The sequence below is a fragment of the Bos indicus x Bos taurus genome, chromosome 17 (assembly GCF_003369695.1).
Source record: "Bos indicus x Bos taurus breed Angus x Brahman F1 hybrid chromosome 17, Bos_hybrid_MaternalHap_v2.0, whole genome shotgun sequence".
In the NCBI taxonomy this organism is placed as follows: domain Eukaryota; kingdom Metazoa; phylum Chordata; class Mammalia; order Artiodactyla; family Bovidae; genus Bos; species Bos indicus x Bos taurus.
Genome location: NC_040092.1, coordinates 58,745,119 through 58,770,110, shown reverse-complemented (window position 1 = coordinate 58,770,110; position 24,992 = coordinate 58,745,119). Strand labels below are relative to the sequence as shown.

General features: G+C 38.9%; 1 non-coding gene across 1 annotated transcript; it reads right to left on the bottom strand.

The window, feature by feature from the left end:
* Positions 1 to 23,729: 23,729 nt before the first annotated feature.
* Positions 23,730 to 23,802, bottom strand: TRNAG-UCC. The gene has a single exon. It is a non-coding gene; the product is annotated as a tRNA-Gly (tRNA).
* Positions 23,803 to 24,992: the final 1,190 nt, after the last annotated feature.

Here is a 24,992-nt window from a genome sequence, read left to right as displayed (position 1 = left end):
AGGGGAAGAGTTCGTAACTTATTCTTTGTTTTCCATTTAAAACACATTTGTTTTCCATTATGAATCTATTTGTAAAAAGCACTGAACCTGAAGTTTAATTGCAAGCAAAATGTGCTTTCACCTTAGAGCAGCACTGTTTGATAAAGTGTGTTTCACGGGCAATTGTCCCTATTATTTCCAGAGAGTATGGAAAAGTGCCCCTCCCATCTAATTTCCCCTAAGGAATGTCTGTCTTCTGTGGAAGGGAACATACAGAGTAACATAAGCTCTGCAAGAGTCTGTGAAACATTAAGAACATTGATATCAAACATACCAAATATATCCTTTAAGTTAGAATATTTATAGCAGGATATATATTGGACACACTTGCTGACCCTGTATTTTGGTGCTCTTTGCAGCTACTGGTAGCACAGAACATAGATGAAGCATGTTTCTTTTTCATCCAGAAGAAGATGGTAATGTCTATTGGCATATGTAAAGTAGTTTCTTTCATTTCAAAATAGGTTTTTATCTCTGGGCTTTGTGATGATTCGAAGACAAGTCAACCTGCCAACCCGAGCCTGGGGAGCAAAGTGATGAGGATGTACTAGAAAGAACTGGAGACTAGGATAAGTGCAGCAAGACCTGAGGTCCCTTCTTGGGTCTGTCACTACTCCCCGCTCCTGGACAGGTTGCCTAATCTCTCTAATTATTCATCTCTCTGGTTATAACAGAAAAGAGAATATAAATGAAAGTGTATTGAAAGAAATATGACTATTATATTCACCAAGAAATTTTGCCCTAAGAGCAACCCATAATCTTTCTCATAAATGTGTAATTTGGGCCTAGACAATTGTCTTATCCCTTAAAGTATTGGAAAGATAATCTAGGGTATAACTTGAAGTCATGATTATTCACAAAAGTATTTAATGTGAAATTTTGTCAGGGACATGCACTTCTTGGAATGAAATTTGTCCAGAAAAAAAGCACACACAATTGAAAAGTATAGTAACATGAAGAAGTTTTGAACTAAATTGGAATTTAGACAATAAATAAAAAGCCCTGAGAAGTAAAAAGAAGCAAAATAGTTATTAAACATGCACTCTATGCAAGGCTCTGGAGTCAAAAAGATTCAGGTTTAAATCTTTTTCTGCCATTGTCTCTATAACTTTAGATATGTTATTTAAATTCTCTTAGCCTTAGTTTCCTTTTTGGTCATAGATGAAGAACCTTTGTGAGATTTCAGCCAAATGTCACATATGAAGTGCTTAGTTCAGCAGCTATTACACAGTAAACATTCAACAAATAAAGCTGCTGGGTTGTGTTGTTCTAAACAGTAAGCGCTCAGAGTGGTAACTGACCATGATGGATAAATGCCTTATCATAGGATCTACATGAAAAAAAAGTTAAATGAAGGTACCACCAAATGGCAAGCTGAACTATCAGAAAGGAAAGAATTAAAAGGTCAAATCATAGGAGCATGTTGATTAAAAGCCATCAAAGAAAGCACAAGAAAAATTAAACTGAGGGTAGAATGGGCATCAATTACTTTTGTCCTATTTATTCTTTGTGGAAAGAGGGGCTTAAATTCTCATCATCATTAATATAGAAAATCTTTGAATTTAGAAATTTTAAAATGGCAACCCACTCCAGTAACTTGCCTGGGAAACCCCATGGACAGAGAAGCCTGGCGGGCTACTGTCCTTGGAGTCACAGAGAGTTGGACACAACTGAGCAACTAACAACAACAACAAATGGACCACAGAGAGAAGGATCGGTACTTTTAACTCTACAAGAAAAACTCTATAATCGTGTAGTCATTTTTCAATAATTTTGTTTTGATTTACATTGGGTACATGATCTATACGCAGTCATGATCAGCCTGTGTACCTACCACCACGTTGTGAGTTTCCCCGAGGGCAGGAACTGTGTCCTATTCATCTTTCTATGCCCAGTGCCTTGCTCATTCTTGAGGGCTATCCCTGAAATGGACAATGCAAGATTTGCAAAGACAGATATATTCAAACATATTGTAGAAGGAAAGAACTGTATCTACAGCCACAAGGGAGATGCCAGTTGGAATGATGATGAGATACCACTATACCTTATCAGAGTGGCTAAAATAAAAATCACTGACAATACTTAGAGGTGACAAGAGGAGTAGGGAACTCGCATATGTTGCTGGTAAAAATGCAAAATGCTATAGCCGTTCTGGCAAATGGTTTGGCGGTTTCTTATAAATTTAAACATATGCTTCCAACAATGACCTAGCAAGCCCATTTTGATGTATTTCCCTAAAAGAAATGAAAACTTGCCGTCAAACAAAAATCTATATGCAAATATTCATAGTAACTCTATTCATAACAATTATTGATAAAATGTGGAAATGAACAAAACATCTTTCATGGATAGATGGATAAAACAGTGGTATGTGTCTTCTGTGATAAACCATAACAAAAAAGAATTTTTTTTAAAAAAAGGAAGTATATATTTTTCTATAGCTGAATCACTTCACTGCACAGCAGAAATGAATACAACATTGTAAATCAACTATATTTCAATTTTAAAGAAGAACAGTGGTATGTCCATAATGGAATCCTATTCCACAAAAAAAAAAAAGAAAAAATCAAACCACTGATCCCTTCAAAAACTTGGATGAATCCCAAAGGCATTCTGCTGAGTGAAAGAGTCAGTCTCAAAAGAACGCATACTGCATCATTCCATTCGTATGACATTTTCGAAAAGACAAAACTAAAGGACAGATCAGTGGTGCCTGGGGTTGGGCTGGGTGGAGGAGTGAGTATAAAGGCTTAGCAAGAGGTAGATTTGAAGGGTGACAGAACTAATCTGTCCTGATTATGCAGCTGATTACACAAATCTATACATGTGTTAAAAATTCATACAACTCTACACCAAAAACAGAGTTCAATTTTATTCCATGTTGATTGAAAAATAACAGTCAGGTAACAGCCCTCCAGGCTTCCCTGTCCATGGGATTTTCCAGGCAAGAATACTAGAGTGGGTTTATGTGGCTGTGCTGGGTCTTCATTGCAGCATGAGAGGCCTTTTAGCTGTGGCATTCGAGGGCTAGTTTCCTGACCAGGGATGGAACTCAGAACCCTTGCATCAGGAGTATAAAGGCTTAGCCACTGAACCATCAGAGAAGACCCAACAAAAATAATAAAATTTCAAACACCAAAGAAATGCAAAGTATTTATAACTAGCACTGAAAGTATAAGCTAAACACCTCCAACCAGACTTCAACCCCTGGGGGACTGCTTTCTATGGGAAGATCATGTTAAGTCGCTTCAGTGGTGTCCAACTCTTTGTGACCCCATGGACTGTAGCCTGCCAGGCTCCTCTGTCCATGGGATTTCCCAGGCAGGAATACTGGAGTGGGTTGCCATGCCCTCCTCCAGGGGATCTTCCCGATGCAGGGACTGAATCCGCATCTCCTGCTACTCTTGCCTTGCAGGTGGATTCCTTACTGCTGAGCCACCTGGGAAGCCATAGATCATAAATCTTCACACTGCATCTCTTCTACTCACAACAAACCCAGAAATGTGCCCTGAGAGGTAATTTTAAATTTTCCACTGAGTCTCTGTGTTAGTCTCTGTGAGCAGATGGGTCAGTAATGAGCACCATTTCTTATATACTCCCAATGCTGACTGGCTGCTAATACAGCCTAATCTAAGAGGGAACAGGTATTACTTATCAGCAAGTCCCCCACATGTCATTTGCATTGTGGATGGCCATCTTGTGTAGATCATATTACTTACGTAATTTTTTTCCCTTACTTTGGATCTAGAGTTGGACTGTAACGAACAGTATGAATTCATGTGTTTGTGAGCTGTGTGTGCATGAACCTGTGTGGTGTCTGTGGAATGTACATATTTGCTGAATAACTAGACAAACTCATCTTTCAGCACCTACAACTGCTAAGGGACATTTTTAAGAAAACAAGATCTGACATGTCAAAGCTGACACTACACGATCTCACCATAGAAAGCCATCATTCTTCCCACCCACATCCTCCCAAGGAGGCTTACCTGCTGTGCTCTTATTTCAGAAACTAAAAATGTTCTTCTGGGGACACTGTGTCTTCAGAAGTCTAGATAAATGGAGAGGAGTCATCAGGCCACAACTGTGAGAGAGATGTGGATGTTCCCTAAAAAAAAGAGTCCTGGGCAGGGAAGCAACCTAAATGTCCATGAACAGAGGAAATGATAAATAAGATGTAGCACATACACACAATGGAATATTACTCAGCCATTAAAAAGAATGAAATAATGCCATTTGCAGCAACAAAAATAGACCTAGAGATTGTCATCCTGAGTGAAGTAAGTCAGACAGAGAAGGAAAAAATATCATGACATCCCATATATGCAGAAATATAAAAAGAAATGATACAAATGAACGTATTTAGCAAAAAAAGAAACAGACTTAACAGAGTTAGATAATGAACTTATTGTTGCCAGAGGGAAAGATTCAGGGGGAGGGATAGTTGGAGAGTTGGGGATCGACATTATATACTGCTATATTTAAAATGTATAACCAACAATTTCCTATTGTATAGTACAAGGAACACTGCTAATGTTATGTGGCAACCTGGGTGGGAGGGATGTCTGGGGGGAAACGGATGCTTGTATCATGGCTAAGTTCCTTTGCTGTCTATCTGAAACTATCACAATATTGTTAATCGGCTCTACTCCAATATGAAATGAGAATTTTTTTTTTAAAGAGTCCTGGAACATTTGGAGGAAGTCTGCAAAAGGACAGGCACTAGGAACCAGGCTGTGTCTACAAGGGTACCCTGGAGAGAGTTAATTTTGATGAGCACTCTTTTCTCTTGGGAAAGGGATACTGCGCATCTTCTAAACAGTTAAGTTTTGTCTGTAGCTGCTGTGTATTAGCTTCTCTTGGTGGACCCTAGTTGTTCAATGAAGCCTGAGACTGTTCCTACATTAGCATTGTGTGACAAGGGAATAAAGACACAAGTGTGGGCAGCAAGGCAATGCCAGGATAATTCCACACCCAGCCTTGCAAGGAAGCCACAGAGAGACCTGGGGACTTAGACTTTAGCTGCAGATTCCTGGGCCTTACTTCAGACAGGCTGATTCAGAATATTTGAAGGTGGAACTCAGAAATCTGCCTTTCAGAAATACAGGTCCCAGACAATTCTCACGTGGCAGATGTTTTGACATTTTATTGTCAAGTTGACCCTTGAAAGTGAGTGGGCAGGCTGACCCTTGGCCATCTCTTCCTCTCTGTCCTCTTCCTACTTTTTCCTCCTTTCTTCTTCTCCTCTCCTCATTATTATTGTGATTTTTATTACCATCATTATCTTACCAGAGGAATGAGAAGGGTGGGGTTTTTCTCTACCACAGGCTAGTTTACTTATGAGTCAAAGATGTTAAAAGAACTGTGAAAAGTGACATTGCCCATGATCCTCCTTCTACCTTAAGTAGGGAGGAAAAATTACTGTGCTGCCTGTCACCGAAAGAGAAACGCACCTCTACCAATGGAGATGCTGCCACCACCAAAGCATCACTTGTCTTTACAAAGTTACAGAGAAAGTTTCTCTCCTGGTAGAAAAGGGAACCATCTTACACTGTTGGTGGGAATGTAAATTAATACAGTCACTATGGAGAACAGTATGGAGGTTCCTCAAAAAACTAAAACTAGAACTACCATATGACCCAGCAGCCCCAGTCTTGGCCATAAACTGGGAGAAGACCATAATTCCAAAAGATATATGCACCCCAGTGTTCACTGTAGCACTGTGTACAATAGACAGAACACAGAAGCAACCTAGATGTCCACCAACAGAGGATGGGTGAAAAACATGCGGTGCATGTGTGGGCTCGGTCATTTAGTCATCTCCGATTCTGCGACCCCATGGACTGTAGCCTGCCAGGCTCCTCGGTTCATGGGGATTCTCTAGGCAAGAGTACCGGAGTGGGTTGCCATGCCCTCCTCCAGGGTGGGACATATATACAATGGGATATTATTCAGTCATGAAAAGGAATGAAATTGTGCCATTTGTAGAGATGTGGGTGGATCTAGAGACTGTCACAGAGTGAAGTAAATCAGAAAGAGAAAGACAGATATCGTATATTAATGCATATATATGGAATCTAAAAAAATAATATAGATGAACCTATTTGCAAAGTAGAAATAGAGACAGAGAATAAACGTATGGCCACCAAGTGGGGGATGGAGGGGTGGGATGAATTGGGAGGCTGAGATTGATATATATATACACACATATATATATGTATTACATACTAATGTAATTTATTTTTTTGGGCTCCAAAATCACTGCAGATGGTGACTGCAGCCATGAAATTAAAAGACGCTTACTCCTTGGAAGGAATGTTATGACCAACGTAGATAGCATGTTCAAAAGCAGAGACATTACTTTGCCAACAAAGGTCCGGCTAGTCAAAGCTATGGTTTTTCCAGTGGTCACGTATGATGTGAGAGTTGGACTGGAAAAAAGCTGAGCGCCGAAGAATTGATGCTTTTGAACTGTGGTGTTGGAGATGACTCTTGAGAGTCCCTTGGACTGCAAGGAGATCCAACCAGTCCATTCTGAAGGAGATCAGCCCTGGGATTTCTTTGGAAGGAATGATGATAAAGCTGAAACTCCAGTACTTTGGCCACCTCATGTGAAGAGTTGACTCATTGGAAAAGACTGATGCTAGGAGGGATTGGGGGCAGGAGGAAAAGGGGATGACAGAGGATGAGATGGCTGGATGGCATCCCCAACTCGATGGACGTGAGTCTGAGTGAACTCTGGGAGTTGGTGATGGACAGGGAGGCCTGGCATGCTGCAATTCATGGGGTCGCAAAGAGTCAGACACAACTGAGCGACTGAACTCAACTGAACTGAACTGAACTGAACTGATACATACTAATGATACTAGCTATAAAATAAATAACTAATGAGAAGCTACTGTATAGCACAGGGAACTCAACTCAGTGCTCTGTGGTGACCTACCTGGGAAGGAAACCCAGGCAAGAAGGGATGTATGTATAGACACGGCTGATTTACTTTGCTGTCTAGTAGAAACTAACGCAACGTCGTACAGCAGCTATATGCCAATAAATTATTTCTAGAAAAAGAAAAGTAAGTTTCTCCACTGGGGGAGAAGATACACATTGGTTGTTGTTGTCTAGTTGCTGTGAACCAATAAATGTGTCTGTCACCCAGAAGAACCGGAAGGATTCAGTTTACGTATATTTTTGTGGGCAGTCATTTTCAAAAATTGTTTCATGCCTCAGTTATATAGTTATAATATATGAATATTTCACATTCTGGAACATTTTCCAAATATGGTGGACAGATAATACCACTTTTCCGACATTGCAAAACCCATCTTTACTCTTCTTTACTGAGTGACTCGGGTATACACGTCAACAACATTCATGGTAGTTTCACAGCATTTTAAAAATTTGGCGTTTTATGCTTTTTATTGTTAAAATGTACCCTTGGTTTGACAGGTAATAAAAATATGAAACAATTGAACTCAGGAAAGGAAAAGTCTATCTCTTCTAAATGTGCAGGAGTTTCCTAAGTCAGTTTTGAAAGTCTTCATTACTAAAATATGCTCTATTTATAAGAATGTGACTCATTGTGTTCAGTTCAATTAGAAATCTAGTATATGAGAGAAAGCTTTTCCACCAGTTTGAGAGAATTTTTTTTTACTTTAAAATAATATTCTCCTATGTTATAAACCTGTTAGTTTAGAGACATCTGTTTGACTTTGAAACAACATCCTTGTGTGTTAGAATACTGACATATTTGTTGACTGCCTCTATGTACTCCATAAAAAATAATGAGTGGGTGATAATACTGAATAGGTGATAGTTTTTAGACAATTAAAAAAGCTCTGCATATACCAAAAGCCAGGTATTGAATATAAGATAACTCTTCTCATGATACCCTAATATTCTACTTATTCCCATTTTACAGATAAAAATACTGATGTTCAAAGCCAGCATTTGACGTTAAACAAATTGCCCAAACTCCCATAACCAGCGAGGGAAGCCAATGGATCGCAAGCTTAGGTCTGCTTGACTCCAAAGCCTTTATTCTTCCCAATGTGCCAGGGACTGCTCTACTCCAGGAAAAATAATGCTGAAGCAAATAGACCTATTCCACGGCAGATGCACTTCAATGCATCATTTTGAGACAAATTTCTGAAGTTTCAAAATAATTTTTTTAAATCAATAAGTACTCTATCATGGCAATTGAAAAAATGATGGAAATACCACTTACTGTATTTCATGGCTACCACTCAGGAGAAAAAGTCAAGAATAAAAAGCACAAGTGGTCTCTTCCTTAGCCTTTCTTTTTTTTTTTTTTCCTTAGCCTTTCTTAAGTTCTTTTTTAAATGTCCTCTAATTTTTATAGTATTTTATATTTTTCAAATATAAGAATAATTTTAATAAATATTTTATAAATTTAAGAATTTCAGCATTCAAATAATACTTAAGAGCAGAAGAACTAATTTGGAAGAATACAATCTTCTTGAACATTGAGTTACTCTCACTCTGACTTTCTGACCTTTTGAAATTATTTTATTAGTAATTATTACAATGTTACTTCTAGTAACAAAAATGATGGTTATGGGGACAGTTTCATTTTAATATAGTTTGATCATATTTTATCATACGTTTTTAAGTTTATAAGATTATTTTCGGCGATAAAGCATTCACACTGTTGCTGTCACAGTGGATCCCTTTTTCTGGAAGGGACCTTCTGATTGACCTTGAGGAAGGTAGGGCCCGCCCAGATGTAACTCTTGGGTATCAGCCCTGGAGACAGTGAGGATCTTCTCTCTATCTAATTCCCCTCCTCCTCAGATCCCTACTATTTGAGTATCAAAGCAACACAGAGATGAACATATGACTTGAGACTTCAGAGTATCTACTTCCTGCCCAAAGTCATTCCTGTTTCTAACAAAAAAATCTTTAATGTTTTGATTTTACTTACCAATTTCTAATCATGTTTGTATACTTTTAAAGTAATAAAATGAAGTAACTAAAAGGTGGGTACATAGCAAGTGAGTGGTAGAGTTAGGATTTTCTTTCTGCAGTTTGTCCAATTGTGAAGTCTGTTCATTTCAGGGCAGCATCTCTGCTTCTGTGACTACTTCTGACCTTTGCATTCTATGATCTTGCTAAATCCAGGGCATATTTTGAAGTTGTCCTTTTTGTCTAATAAATTTAGGACATCAGTTTGTTGCCTATGATTGGCCTCTTTTTCTGAAATGTCAAGTGATGAAAAATAATTAGTTAAGTAAAGGTTCCAGACTCAATAACCAACTTTTAAAGCATATTAAATAATAAAAATAATTTACATGAGCTGATAGAGAGTAGAAATGCAGAAATATTATAAAATTTGTTTAAAGCATCAACTCCTTTTATTTCAACCCAGAAATGTTGGATTTCAAATTACAGTGTAAAACTCTTTGGTCCATTTATGAACTAACTTTTCATATGTTAGTTTTTTACATTTTTCCTTTTATTGGATTGTTTGTTTACAAAAAGTTGAATTGATAAGTTCTGCCCTGAGGTAGGGTTTTGCCATAAGATTACATAAACATAATTTCCTTTTTAAAAAACTGGTTTTGATTCTTTTCAGTTCCTTAGATTCTAAAGTTTAAAAGATCTAGAAGTAAGATTATTTATTTCCACATGGAGGATGAGTTCTTTTTTTTTTTTTTTTAGGATGAGTTCTTGCAATAGAAAAAAGAATGTATCCCATTGAAATGTGTATAATAATATAGGAAAGAGGTTATAGGATGATCTCAGACAAAGGCTAGACTCTGCTGATAAGATCGTAACCAACTTCAAAATGGCATCCGTCAACCAGGTTACTTCTGGCTGAGATGGTTTTATATTTCTTTTTAACTAGAGAAGTCAAGTAATTCCAAACAATACGTCTCAATAAATCTATGAATGCCACAAGTTTCATAATTTTTTTTTAAACACTGTGTTCTGGTGTTCATTTCTCTTTTACTATCTATGTTTATGTCTCATTAGACTTTACAGGAAATCTGCTACTTGTTTATATTGCTGGACTTTGGCAAAAGACAGAGACAACATCTTTTCTAAAACAATTTCACATTTTTCAGTCTAATAACTCCCTAAAAAATTATCTTTGTACAAGATTTTTAAAAGTTCCATCACTTCAAAAGAATGGTCATTAACCCAGTTTGAATCTCTTTTTAAAAATCTAATTGAAAGAACCAAAGCCATGTTGTAGAGTTTCACTTAACTTGGTAATAAATTTGGAAAAATATTCTACACTCTTTTTCAGGAGGAAATTATAGCCGGATTCAAAAAAAAAAATTAAAATCAAGGACAAGTAATTTTTCTGATTAGATATTTGTTAAAACAGCTTTCATCTAAAATAGTGCTCTCTCTTTCTGTGACACAGAAGTTTCTTTTTTCCTAGTAACTCCTGTTACCCTCCCAGTTTGCGTCTTGGCTCCGGTCATTTAAGCCTATCAACAAACCTAAAACACAGCCATATTAGGCATGTGTATATATGTTTTTCTGTGTTTATGCATTCATATTTTTTCACTTTTTCTTTATTTACTTCTGTGCTTGTCCTCTTTTCATGTATTCTATACTCTACGACGAAAGGCTTCTGCTTTCCATGATCTTAAAAATTTCAACTTAAAAACTTGTCTACAAATGGTGTTCTCCGCCCTTACTGACTGATTAAAAATAAAAAAAAATATTCCATAGTATTCTTCAACTAGGAGTCAAGCAAGGAAAATGTCGACTACCTTATCACAAGAGGCTTTACTGTCACCTTTTATCACTTGACTACATCCTTATTTTTCCCTTACTTGGTTAATGTTGGGGTAGTCTTCAAAGTAAGAAGTCATAATTACTATTACAGGTGCAAGCTATTTTGAAGCAAATATAAATTAAAAGATAGAATAACATTTAAAACCTGTACAAATTCTAATTTCACATACACACTTGTGAACACACACACATAAAGTGTTGTCAGTCATGTGAGCTTCTATAATATAAATCCTGCTAAAATTCAGTTTTGTTCTCTTTAAGATGGATCATGTGTTAGCAATATAATAGAGGGATTTTGTGCTACATAAACCAAGAATTTAGAATACAAACCATTGGACCCACAGAATAGGTTTGTTTTATCTGAGCTTGAAGAAAAGGACCTAGGAAAACAAACCAATTTGCTTCCAATCCAAATTATCAACTGGAGAGATTCTTCAACAGAATACCAGAAACAGATGTGAATGCCTTTTCTCCATGACAGCAGGCCAGCAAATGATTTCTTGCCATTTCATCCCTTTATGATAAAACCTCAAGCTCCCATCCACACCAGGAGAGAGGAAAACCCCAGAAGAAACATGATACCATTTGGCTCAACTTTTTTTCATCTTCCCTGTAGATACTGGATGCGTTACCAGGTCTCTTGACTGCGGAGTTCACACTGACAGTATTTTTAAGATATTGCCTCATTAGGACATATTTCCTTCAGTCTGCAAATGGGACTTGCTTTCTGAGTTTTGGGGAATTGACACATAAAGCATATTTCCACTTTTGAAAGGGAGTGGGTGCATGTAGTAATGATATGGTGTACAAAAGTGATTGAATTTTTTTTTTAAAAGAATGATTTATTATTCTGGAGTGTATTTTCCAGGGAGAGTGAATGTGCTAGCTTTTGAACCTTTGGAAGCATGAGTTCAAATTTGGCCTGTATTAAGCAACAAGAAACAATGTTTGGCCTGGTCTCAAACTATTCTCTGGGTTTCTACATCATCATACCCCACACACAACTCAACAACAGTAACAGAACTGGAAACATCTGCTGGACAAAAATCCCAGATTGGGGAAGAGAGGGCAGTCAAATACACTCAATACCTCATTATTAGAAAACCAAACCTTAACTGCTGGTGTTCAAAAGCAAAGTCAGGAAGATATTTGAGGGTCTCATAGATTATGAGAAACTAACCAAAGGGTTCTAGAATTCTTTAGGGAAATCTGGATTTTAATTCTTTTCTTTTCTTTTACTGCAGTTTACTTACATTTACAACTATTTGCTTACCTGGGTGGGCCCCACTTTGAAGCTCAATTTGTAGAGCAGTATCTCCTCAGAAAACACATAGCTTGTGGGTTTCAGAAGGGTGCAAAATCTCCAAAGTCCTTCTGAACTTAACCACAGATGTTCTGGAAGGTGGAAAAGGGTTGTGCTTTAAAACACCTGAGGATAGAATGGTCACCGTTTAAAAGCTACATGGAATTATTTCCAGCAACTCTGTTGTCTTGTTTTTAGCAACCCACTCTCCTCTGCATCCTTCATCCTTGAAAAAAGAAAGAAATATAAATAAATAAATTTTAAAAAAGGTTCCGGGCAGCAGGCAGAGGACATTTAAGTTAAATATTAAACCGAAAATCTTTTCCTGAGAGTATTTTTTTTGAGCCTGATATTTGCCTTAGGTATGGAGTTCATCCGGAAAAGGCAATGGCATCCCACTCCAGTACTCTTGCCTGAAAAATCCCACGAAAGGAGGAGCCTGGTAGGCTGCAGTCCAAGGGGTCGCTAAGAGTCGGACAAGACTGAGCGACTTCACTTTCACTTTTCACTTTCATGTGTTGGAGAAGGAAATGGCAACCCATTCCAGTGTTCTTGCCTGGAGAATCCCAGGGACGGGGGAGCCTAGTGAGATGCCGTCTTTGGGGTTTCACAGAGTCGGACACGACTGAAGCGACTTAGCAGCAGCTGCAGCAGCATGGAGTTCATCCTCTTACATGAGAGCCAGTATATATATATACACAAAACCAAAGGTGAAGTACAAAAGAATCCAAACTTGGCAAATAGTTTCAGCCAAAGAAATACACCCAGCACCATCTTTAATAATATATAAAATTGATCAGCTGTTGTACTTGAGGGAGAAAACTATAAGCAGGGGTGCAGCAAGGTCATAGGGGAAAACGGTGACCCTGTAGGCAGCCACACTCACACGCCAAGTTCCTCCTGGTTAGGTTGACTGTGGAGTCAGACAGTTAGCATCGTCTTTCCCAGTGAACACAGTTTGGTTTGGAATCTGACTGGAAGCACAGAGCAAAGTCATACTGTATCAACATCTCTACCCTCCTGTGGACAAAACAGAAACAGAAATACAAAGTAACTGCAGATTTAGTCCATCAAAGGGTCTCCCACCCAATTCCCACTACTCAGTGGCAAGCCCCAGGGCAAGACTGAGCCCAGCCACCAACTGGCTGGTGCAGAAGCCTGAGAAGCAAAGGAAAGGGACAAGCAGGTTGGTGATTTCAGACTGAAACTGAACAGGAAGACACATGGTTCAGTTTGGCAAAATGTGATCACAAAATTCAAAGAACTTTAGAGTTACAGGAATGGAAACTATTACTCTTGTCTTCTAACTTACTACTCAAGCGTACAAACTGGAGGAAGGTACAATCAGCTCCTCATCTAGTTCCCATCTCCCAGTTTAGCTGTTTCCCGCACCAGTTTAGCTGTTTCCACCATGGATCAAACCAATGGCAGTTCCGGGAAGCCTCTGGCCAGTGCACGATGGGCCTCACATGGGTCAGTGCCTTCAAGTTTCAATCCAGTGTGAGGCCAACAACCCTCAAGTTCTTGTCTGCTTAGTTTGGTTTCTTTGTGTGGTGCTAGATGGTGCCTGTTTTCGTAGCTTGAGGAAGTTAATAAAAATTGTAGTTTAAGAAAGAAAAACGCATACAAAATGCTGAGAAAGGAAAAGCCATTTCCCCCCCAAAAATAGTTTCTTGAAAATTAATTTGCTGATTGTGAGTTTGCTAAATAATCCTTAAATACTTTTGGTTGAGCCTGAGTCAGCCTCCGGCTATTACAAACTGACGGCTGAATGAAACATTGGCTCTGTGAAAATTCCCACCTATTTCACATGGATGGTCAGGGAAAACTACTCTCCTGTAGCTATGTACCTCTCAGATGCAAAGAAAGTAAAAAGAAGCTTAAATTATCTATTTCCTTAATTACGTAAATCAAAGAATGATAGGTACAGAAAAATGCTAAAACTCTTCCCTAGTTTAATGAAACTTTCACTAGAATGAGGCAAAGTAAGAAAGTACAGTGAGTTATCACAAAAAGATGAGTTTTTCCTCATTTCAAACATCTTATGCCCGGGCAGCAAATGTTATTTCATTTAGAAAATATGGAAGGTAATAGTAGACTTTTTTTAATGTTATACTCAGCAAAACAAAACAGCAACATTTCCGATTAATGCTAGTATGACTTCTTTGATTTTCTTTTGTTTTTGTTTTATTTATTTTACTTTTGGCTATGTCTTGCAGCATGTGGAATCTCAGTTCCCTGACTAGGGACTGAACCTGTGCCCCCTGCAGTGAAAGCAGGGTCTTTACTGCTGGACGGCCAGGGAAGTTCCACTTCTCTGCGTTTCAATTTCCTTATTTATAAGGGCAATAATAATCACTATGTTATAAAAATATTAATATAAATAGAGGTTTTGTGAGGATCAATATATTAATGAATATAAGAGTAATGTAAATGAATTTATATATTTAAGTATTTAATGCCAATTAGCATTATTATCAGAGAAGGCAATGGCAACCCACTCCAGTACTTTTGCCTGGAAAATCCCATGGACAGAGGGACTTGGTGGGCTGCAGTCCATGGGGTTGCTAGGAGTGGGACATGACTGAGCGACTTCACTTTATTTTTTCACTTTCATGCATTGGAGAAGGAAATGTCAACCCACTCCAGTGTTCTTGCCTGGAGAATCCCAGGGGCCTGGTGGGCTGCCATCTATGGGGTCGCACAGAGTCGGACACGACTGAAGCGACTTAGCAGCAGCAGCATTATTATAATGGCAACCAATTAACTGTATACTGTAAGCAAGGGAAACAATAGAAACTTTCTAGTTGAGATGATGAATAGAAATTTACTCTGTGGCATGGAATAGATTTAACTTCATTGGGAGAATAAATGCTGTCAGGCATTTTTAGTTAAAAGTCATCTGGAGAAGTTTCATGGATATTATGAGTTCTGGAAACATTTTAAATTTGTCTTTAGATGCAGGGAGGGGGGGTGGTTTTCCACTGAGATAAACTCAAGTGTAAAGATAAAGAAATAGAAATAAACAAACTTACAGTGCGGGGATGAGGAAGGATCGGTCCAGCTGAAGGGGGACATTCAATTTCAAGAAAGATGAGAGAAAGATAAACTTGAGTACATGCATTGAAGCCAGTTGATGAACCGCAATGAAATCCAAACCCAGGCATTGGTGCTGGCCCTGAAAAACAATAAGAGGTCATTGGCAATTCTAATGTTGGAGAGGAAAGAAGTGGCATGCAGAAACTGATGCCTATGTGCATAAGTATCACCTCAGACAGGGAGTCTCCTAAATTGAGAGTGTAGATGAAGAACATGTGGAGACCACAAGGGGTCTCACCTTCAGGAGATAAGATGAAAGATATATACAGCAAAAGTGTCTCCTAAGGACCTAAGAATTAACTGACCCAGAAATACAGTGGAAGGAAAGAATTCAGAAAGATCTTCAGTTCAGTTCGTTCAATTGGTCGTTGTGTTCGACTCTTTGTGACCCTATGGATTGTAGCATGCAAGGCTTCCCTGTCCATCACCACCTCCTAGAGCTTGCTCAAACTCATGTCCATCGAGTTTGTGATACCATCCAACCACCTCATCCTCTGTTGTCCCCTTCTCCCCCTGCTTTCAATCTTTCCCAGCAACAGGGTCTTTTCCAATGAGTTGGCTCTTTGCATCAGATGGCCAAAGTATTGGAGCTTCAGCTTCAGCATCAGTCTTTCCAATGAATATTCAGAGCTGATTTCCTTTACGATTGACTGGTTTGATCTCCTTGCAGTCCAAGGGACTCTCAGGAGTCTTCTCCAACACCACAGTTCAAAAGCATCAATTCTTTGGTGCTCAGCTCTCTTTATGGTCCAACTCTCCCATTCATACATGGCTACTGGAAAAACCATAGCTTTGACTAGATGGACCTTTGTTGGCAAAGTAATACCTTTGCTTTTTAATATGGTGTCTAGGTTGGTCATAGCTTTTCTTCTAAGGAACAAGCACCTTGTAATTTCATGGCTACCATCACCATTTGCAGTGATTTTGGAGCCCAAGAAAATAAAGTGTCTCACTGTTTCCATTGTTTCCATATCTATTTGCACAAAGTGATGGAACCAGATGCCATGGTCTTAGTTTTTTAACGTTGGGTGTTAAGCCAGCTTTTTCACTCTCCTCTTTCACTTTTATCAAGAGGCTCTTTAGTTCCTCTTTGCTTTCTGCCATAAGCATTGTATCATCTGATATCTGAGGTTATTGGCAATCTTGATTCCAATTTGATATCTGGTTCCTCTGCCTTTCCTAAATCCAATTTGAACATCTGGAAATTCGCAGTTCATGTACTGTTGAAGCCTAGCTTGGAGAATTTTGAGTATTACATTGCTAGCATGTGAGATGAGTGCAATTGTGCAGTAGTCTGAACCTTCTTTGGCATTGCCTTTCTTTGGGATTGGAATGAAAACTGACCTTTTCCAGTCCTGTGGCCACTCTCAGTCCTGTGGCCAAATTTGCTCTCATATTCCATGTAGCACTTTCACAGCATCATCTCTTAGACCATATTATGTAAGAATTTTTTAAAAAGTCACTAGAACTCTCACAACCTTTTTCTGGATACAAATTCTATGTCTTTTTCTAAATACAAATTATATGCCTAGTCCTCATACACAAGCCAAACCAACAAACTCTTGATAGTTGACTCAGTTCAGTTCAGTCTCTCAGTCGTGTCCGACTCTTTGTGACCCCATGAATCACAGCACGCCAGGCCTCCCTGTCCATCACCAACTCCCAGAGTCCACTCAAACTCACATCCATCGAGTCAGTGATGCCATCCAGCCATCTCATCCTCTGTCGTCCCTTTCTCCTCCTGCCCCCAATCCCTCCCAGCATCAGAGTCTTTTCCAATGAGTCAACTCTTCGCATGAGGTGGCCAAAGTACTGGAGTTTCAGCTTTAGCATCATTCCTTCCAAAGAAATTCCAGGGCTGATCTCCTTCAGAATGGACTGCTTGGATCTCCTTGCAGTCCAAGGGACTCGCAAGAGTCTTCTCCAACACCGAAGTTCAAAAGCATCAATTCTTCGGTGCTCAGCCTTCTTCACAGTCCAACTTTTTCACATCCATACATGACCACAGGAAAAACCATAGCCTTGACTAGATGGACCTTTGTTGGCAAACTAATGTCTGTGCTTTTGAACATGCTATCTAGGTTAGTTATAACTTTCCTTCCAAGGAGTAAGAGTCTTTTAATTTCATGGCTGCAATCGTCATCTGCAGTGATTTTGGAGCCCCCAAAAATAAAGTCTGACACTGTTTCTTTCCACTGTTTCCCCATCTATTTCCCATGAAGGGATGGGACCAGATGCTATGATCTTTGTTTTCTGAATGTTGAGCTTTAAGCCAACTTTTTCACTCTCCTCTTTCACTTTCATCAAGAGGCTTTTTAGTTCCTCTTCACTTTCTGCTGTAAGGGTGGTGTCATATGTATATCTGAGGTTATTGATATTTCTCCCAGCAATCTTGATTCCAGCTTGTGCTTCTTCCAGCCCAGTGTTTCTCATGATGTACTCTGCATATAAGTTAAATAAGCAGGGTGACAATATACAGCCTTGACGTATTACTTTTCCTATTTGGAACCAGTCTGTTGTTCCATGTCCAGTTCCAACTGTTGCTTCCTGACCTGCATATAGGTTTCTCAAAAGGCAGGTCAGGTGGTCTGGTATTCCCATCTATTTTAGAATTTTCCACAGTTTATTGTGATCCACACAGTCAAAGGCTTTGGCATAGTCAATAAAGCAGAAATAGATGTTTTTCTGGAACTCTCTTGCTTTTTCCATGATCCAGCAGAGGTTGGCAATTTGATCTCTGGTTCCTCTGCCTTTTCTAAAACCAGCTTGAACATCAGGAAGTTCACGGTTCATGTATTGCTAAAGCCTGGCTTGGAGAATTTTGAGCATTACTTTACTAGCTACCTGGTGTATTTTTCCAATAAATACATTCTCCAAAATAGCATTTATTTACTCAGATAAACAAATGAATATGTAAATATTGCTAGTATATTCCTTACTAGAAGAAGATTCAGAAAAAACACAATGAAAAGCTACATTTTTAATTTTCTTATCTTTTCATCTCATTGAACCCTTTAACTTTCAAGTAATGAGAAATAGCAGGTACACCAGCAAAAGCTCCAAGTTGGAAGCCAGAATATCTAAATTTCTGTCCTAGTTCTGCTACTGATTAGCTGAGAGGGAAAATCATTTAATCTCTCCATGTTAGTTACCTCTTTTTCAAAATTATAAGGTTAAACAAGTTAATTTCTAAAGTTTATTTTTTAATTATTGGGTTAAACAAGTTAATCTCTGAGATTTTTTTCCAGCTTTAATATTCTTTGATTTTATTTTCTTAGTCCTATGGCATTGGAATCTTCCCAGTTACCAGATAAAGACAGTCATAGACAGAAGTACTTTGGGAAAAAAGAAATGAAGCTGTCTATAAAACTCTGGGAAACAGAGTCTGTTTTTTCTCTTTGGTATAAAATTATTTTTACTGATTGGTTTCAAGATTATTCAGGAGATGAAACCCATGGAATTGTCTATTCTCAAGAACATAAAGTACTAAATCTCGTTTGAATCTATGGAGCAAAAATGCTAAAGGAAAGAAAGAGTATTTAAAATAAGATAAATATGATTTATAATCTCTCGCCACTGTGAAACCTATAGAGTTCTTGTTTCCATAAATTTTGTTTAGAGCATATTTTCCCATTAAGGATTGTAGACATATACGCATGAGTGTGAATATATATATATATAGGTTGCACATGTGCAGAAACTGAACCCATACCAGTGTGTGTTTGTTTGTGAAAAGGAGAGAAAGCATGACATGCACACATTATAGGCAATAAAGTTGAATAGAATACCCTTTATTCTTTGGAGATATGAGGCCCCACTAACTACTGAATAAAGAGAGAATTACGTTCAGTAATAGGTTTCACTCTACTCAGAAATATAAAGCTCTATTTTTAGTTTTTTAAGGAACCTCTATAACATTCTTCATGAGGGCTTCACAGGTGGCTGAGTGGTAAGGAATCCGTCTGCCAATGAAGGGGATGCTGGGGATGCAGGTTCACTTCCGTGGGTCACAATGATCCCTTGGTGTAGGAAATGACAACCCACTGCAGTATTCTTGCCTGAAAAATCCCATGGACAGAGGAACCTGGTGGGCTACAGTCCATGAAGTCATAAAGATTCACACAACAGTCATAAAGAGCACAACAGCATACCATTCTCCATAGAAACTGTAAGAATTTACATTCCCACCAACAGAGCAGGACGGTCCTTTATTCTCCACACCCTTTCGAGCATTTATTGTTTGTAGATTTTTTGGTGATGGCCATCCTGACTGCTGTGAGGTGACACCTCATTGCTGTTTTGATGTGCATTTCTGTAATAATTAGTGATGTTGAACATCTTTTCATGTGCTTTTTTGGCCATCCATAGGTCTTCTTTCGGAGAAGGCAATGGCACCCCATTCCAGTACTCTTGCCTGGAAAATCCCATGGATGGAGGAAGCTGGTAGGCTGTAGTCCATGAGGTCGCTGAAAGTTGGACACGACTGAGCGACTTCACTTTCACTTTTCACTTTCATGCATTGGAGAAGGAAATGTCAACCCACTCCAGTATTCTTGCCTGGAGAATCCCAGGGATGGGGGAGCCTGGTGGGCTGCCATCTATGGGGTCGCACAGAGTCGGACACGACTGAAGCAACTTAGCAGCAGCAGCAGGTCTTCTTTGGAGAAAAAGCTGTTTAGATCTTTTTTGATTGGATTGCTTGATTTTTTGATAATGAGTGGCATAGTTTAGTTCAGTTCAGTCACTCAGTCATGTCCGACTCTTTGCAACCCCATGAACTGCAGCACGCCAGGCCTCCCTGTCCATCACCAACTCCCAGAGTTCACTCAAACTCACATCCATCAAGTCAGTGATGCCATCCAGCCATCTCATCCTCTGTCGTCCCTTTCTCCTCCTGCCCCCAATCCCTCCCAGCATCAGGGTCATTTCCAATGAGTCAACTCTTCGCATGAGATGGCCAAAGTACTGGAGTTTCAGCTTTAGCATCATTCCTTCCAAAGAACACCTAGGACTGATCTCCTTTAGGATGGACTGGTTGGATCTCCTTGCAGTCCAAGGGACTCTCAAGAGTCTTCTCCAACACCACACTTCAAAAGCATCAATTCTTCAGTGCTCAGCTTTCTTCACAGTCCAACTCTCACATCCATACATGACTACTGGAAAAAATAGCCTTGACTAGACAGACCTTTGTTGGCAAAGTAATGTCTCTGCTTTTGAATATGCTATCTAGGTTGGTCATAACTTTCCTTCCAAGGAGTGGAAAAGAAATGCAAAAAAGCAAAATGGCTGTCTGGGGAGGCCTTACAAATAGCTGTGAATAGAAGAGAAGTGAAAAGCAAAGGAGAAAAGGAAAGATATAAGCATCCGAATGCAGAGTTCCAAAGAATAGCAAGAAGAGATAATGTATAGATGTATAGAACAGTCTTATGGACTCTGTGGGAGAGGGAGAGGGTGGGAAGATTTGGGAGAATGGCATTGAAACATGTGTAATATCATGTATGAAACGAGATGCCAGTCCAGGTTCGATGCACAATACTGGATGCTTGGGGCTAGTGCACTGGGACGACCCAGAGGGATGGTATGGGGAGGGAGGATGGAGGAGGGTTCAGGTTGGGGAACACATGTATACCTGTGGTGGATTCATTTTGATATTTGGCAAAACTAATACAATTATGTAAAGTTTAAAAATAAAATAAAATTAAAAAAAATAAAAGGAAAAAAAAAGATTATAGAAAAAAAAAAAAAAAGGAATAGGTAATGTATCTATGGATGGTGACTTCCTTAGTAGACAGTAAAGCATTTAGCCAGAATCCCTGCACTCTGGAGAAAGAAATCAGGTAGCACAAGCCTTTAAAAAAAAAAAAGAAAGCCTTCCTCAGTGATCAGTGCAAAGAAATAGAGGAAAACAACAGAATGGGAAAGACTAGAGATCTCTTCAAGAAAATCAGAGATACCAAGGGAACATTTCATGGAAAGATGGGCTCAATAAAGGACAGAAATGGTATGGACCTAACAGAAGCAGAAGATATTAAGAAGAGGTGGCAAGAATACACAGAAGAACTGTACAAAAAAGACCATCACGACCAAGATAATCACGATGGTGTGATCACTCACCTAGAGCCAGAGATCCTGGAGTGTGAACTCAAGTGGGCCTTAGGAAGCATCACTATGAACAAAGCTAGTGGAGGTGATGGAATTCCAGTTGAACTATTTCAAATCTTAAAAGATGATGCTGTGAAGGTGCTGCACTCAATATGCCAGCAAATTTGGAAAACTCAGCAGTGGCCACAGGACTGGAAAATGTCAGTTTTCATTCCAGTCCCAAAGAAAGGCAATGCCAAAGAATGGTCAAACTACTGCCCAATTTGCACTCATCTCACACGCTAGTAAAGTAATGCTCAAATGAGTGGCATAAGCTGTTTATAAATTTTGGATGGGTTGTGCAATTTAGATTAGCGCAGGTGATTTATTTGGATTCAGAGGAAATAGCTGCAGGCATCTGTGGAGAAGATGGGAAAACAGATTGGGAGCCAGAACTTTCCATTATTCAGCCACAGCACACTCAGATGTCACAGTTCATGGGCTCTCTGGGATATTGATCACCTCAATCTCCTGGAGGTGGTTGTGCCTGGAGTCTTCAAAAGGTCAGTAGGTCACCTCAGCCTCAAACAGCTTCATCTACCTGCCCAGATGTGCTGTACAGATATGATTGTTTTCTATGTCTTCCATCTGCAGGGCATTGGGAAGTACCAGTTTAGTTTATCCTTGAGAAATATAAAGGGCTATCTAGAAGCCCATATTCAGAAGAGAAGCAAAAAATACCATTAAAATCAACATCTTGTTATACCTCCTTCTTAACACCTGAACATTCTGAACATCATTGACATCAAGTAAGTGTGCATTTGGATTAGCTCCCAGGTACCCAGTCACCAAATATTATGGAGTAAATAGTGGGACCAGTGGCTTTCATCACTCCATTGTACAGAAGCAGTAGACTCATCTCCCCAGTGTTTTTTGCAAACCCAACAAAGACATCAAATAAAGCACAGTCTTAGATTCTATCCTATGAGAAAATTTTCTTAAGAGATTTGCACTGAAATCTTGCCTTCTTGTACTTCAAGAAAGCTGTGATCCAGAATCCACCCTCGCTGGTTCTTTGGGAGGGCTGCACGACTCAGCAACTAATAATTGGAACTCTGATAGGGAGGTGTTGGAGTAGTAGTTAGAAGGGTGAAGCTTCAAGTTGTTTTCTAGTTACAAACTACTATCCTGAGAATGTAGGACACTTGTTAATAGTGATTACATTACAAGAGCGCATTTTTCCATTTCTAAATCATAAAGATTTATGAAGCTGTGTAGTCATGCCTTGTAGCTGATGTTTCTAATGAAAAATAATGTAATTTCCCAGTGCAAATCACACTGATGTGACCTAGAGACATTTCTGTTTTGTCACAACACCATTTAATTGGAACTGAAATTAGCCAGAATTACACCATGTTCCTGGCGAACAGTATGATCCAAAAATATCACCATAGTAACATGTGTATTCTATCAACAAGTCCTCTTTCATATTTTTTAAGGTCTCATTCTATCAATAATTCCGAAACACATTAAAAAATTGTTTTGGAACCCTCAGCTGTTTCTGTAAGGTATTTGTAACTCAATTTAAATGGCATATTGAATTTAAAAAATATATATTTCCCTTTATTTAAGGAAACGTTTGCTTGCTCATTAGGCCAGATCAACTTTGCAGATGTAGTGAGAGCTTCCAGAGATGTTTTATATGACCAAGTGCTGAAATTCATTTTCTTTTTACTGTTTCTTTCATCACCTTCTAAGAAATTATATGTTCATTCCAAGGAGTTAGGTCTCAACTGACCGTGGAAGGGTAACTTTTTTAAAGTTTGCTTCTTTAAGCTATGAGAAATCATAGAGGAAACGGAAAGTTCATATTCTCAAAGAAGTTTTAGTTCTCACTTCAGCAATTGCAAGAGAAATCTATTTTGGTTATATATAGATGAAATGGTTATAATTGGTCCTTCCTAGGTTTAAAGCAGGTCATTTCCTCCCTTCATCAGCTAGGTTCGTTAAGTGTTTATAGAAGTAACAATTTGTACAGGGATGAATTTGAAAAATGATCGTTAAATGCATTAGGATGCCCCAGGTTGATGTGTGGGTGGTTAAAAGGGATGAAGGGAGGTGAATGGGAAGATGGAGGAAAGAAGGAGAGAAGAGATAATATTTTAAGGCATTTTACCGTCACACAAATGACATTGTGTAAATAGTAAATGAATTTTAAAGAAAAAAAAAAAAACCTGATCCTCCTAAAAAAAAGGGTAAGAGCTCTATAATGCTGAAAAGCAGTGTTTGTGGGTGAAAAACACGAGTGATGACAGAGGATGGGAAATTCTTCCAGCAAGCTATAGCTTGTGAAAGTTTGAAATGCTCTCATCTGAATGGCCGATTTTTTTTTTTTTTTAATCTTTCTGAACTGCACTTAGCACCAGCGGGATCTTAGTTCCCTGACCAGGGATTGAACCTGCGTCCCCTGCAGTGGAAGTGCAGAGTCTTAACCACTGGACCACTAGGGAGGTCCCCGAGTGGTCTATTGTGTGAAGATCATGTGTGAACATTTCAGCTTTTCTGTGTATGAGAACCTTCAGCTTGATGCGTGTGCTCATTTGCTCAGGTGTGTACAACTCTTTGCGATCCCATGGACTGTAGCCTGCTAGGCTCCACTGTCCATGGAATTTTCCAGGCAAGAATACTAGTGTGGGTTACTATGCCCTCCCCTAGGGGATCTTCCCAACCCAGGGACCGAATCTGCCTCTCCTGAATCTCCTGCATTGGCAGGCTGATTCTTTGCCTCTTTGCCACCTGGGAAGCACAGATTGATACCATTAAGAATGAAAAAAAGGATTGTTTTGTCGAAAGATTGTCTTTGATTCATCATGCTCAGAATATTCCAGTGTTCTTGCCTGGAGAATCCCAGGGATGGCAGAGCCTGGTGGGCTGCCGTCTATGGGGTCGCACAGAGTTGGACACGACTGAAGTGACTTAGCAGCAGCAGCAGCAGCAGCTCAGAATATGGTAGATGAAGCAATGAACTTTTCGAAGATGTTGGCTTTATCTTTGTTTTGTCACTGTGGATAGATAAATGATCCATAAAGCAAAACATTCCACATAAAGTCATTTGTTTTTCACTTTGACTTGAACTCCTTAACTGTATCACAGCTCTACGTGGACATTTTCATCTAGAACAACATGCTTCGTGAGCTCAGTGGCCTCATTTGAAATATCTTCTTGTTTGTTTCTATTTGTGTTTGTTATCTTTCTGGTTGCTTGTATCTTGTTCAATTCAGTTTATAGCAATGAGGACAGTGACCCAGATTTTATTTCCTTTAGCAGAATTCTTCTTTATTCTTTGATAAACAGTCATTCATATCTCATGGGAAATTTTGACATAGAGAGACAGGACCACTTTTTGTTTAAACTATGAAAGAAGGAAGACTTTCTTTGGTAAAGCATTCATTTACTCAACAACTGTTTAGCTAATAACTATGCTATGCTAAGTATTGTGCGTGTCAGTGGATAGACACGTGTGAGCAAAATTGGCAACATTCTGCCCACTGAGATGGATGTCAAACAGACACAGAACATTTATAATGATAAATGCTAATAATGGTCACAAACTTGGGAAAGATCTAGAAATTAAGAGAATGGGACCAAATTGGGGAGTTAGGCAAGGTCATCCTAAAATTTAATCTGATAACTGATGATT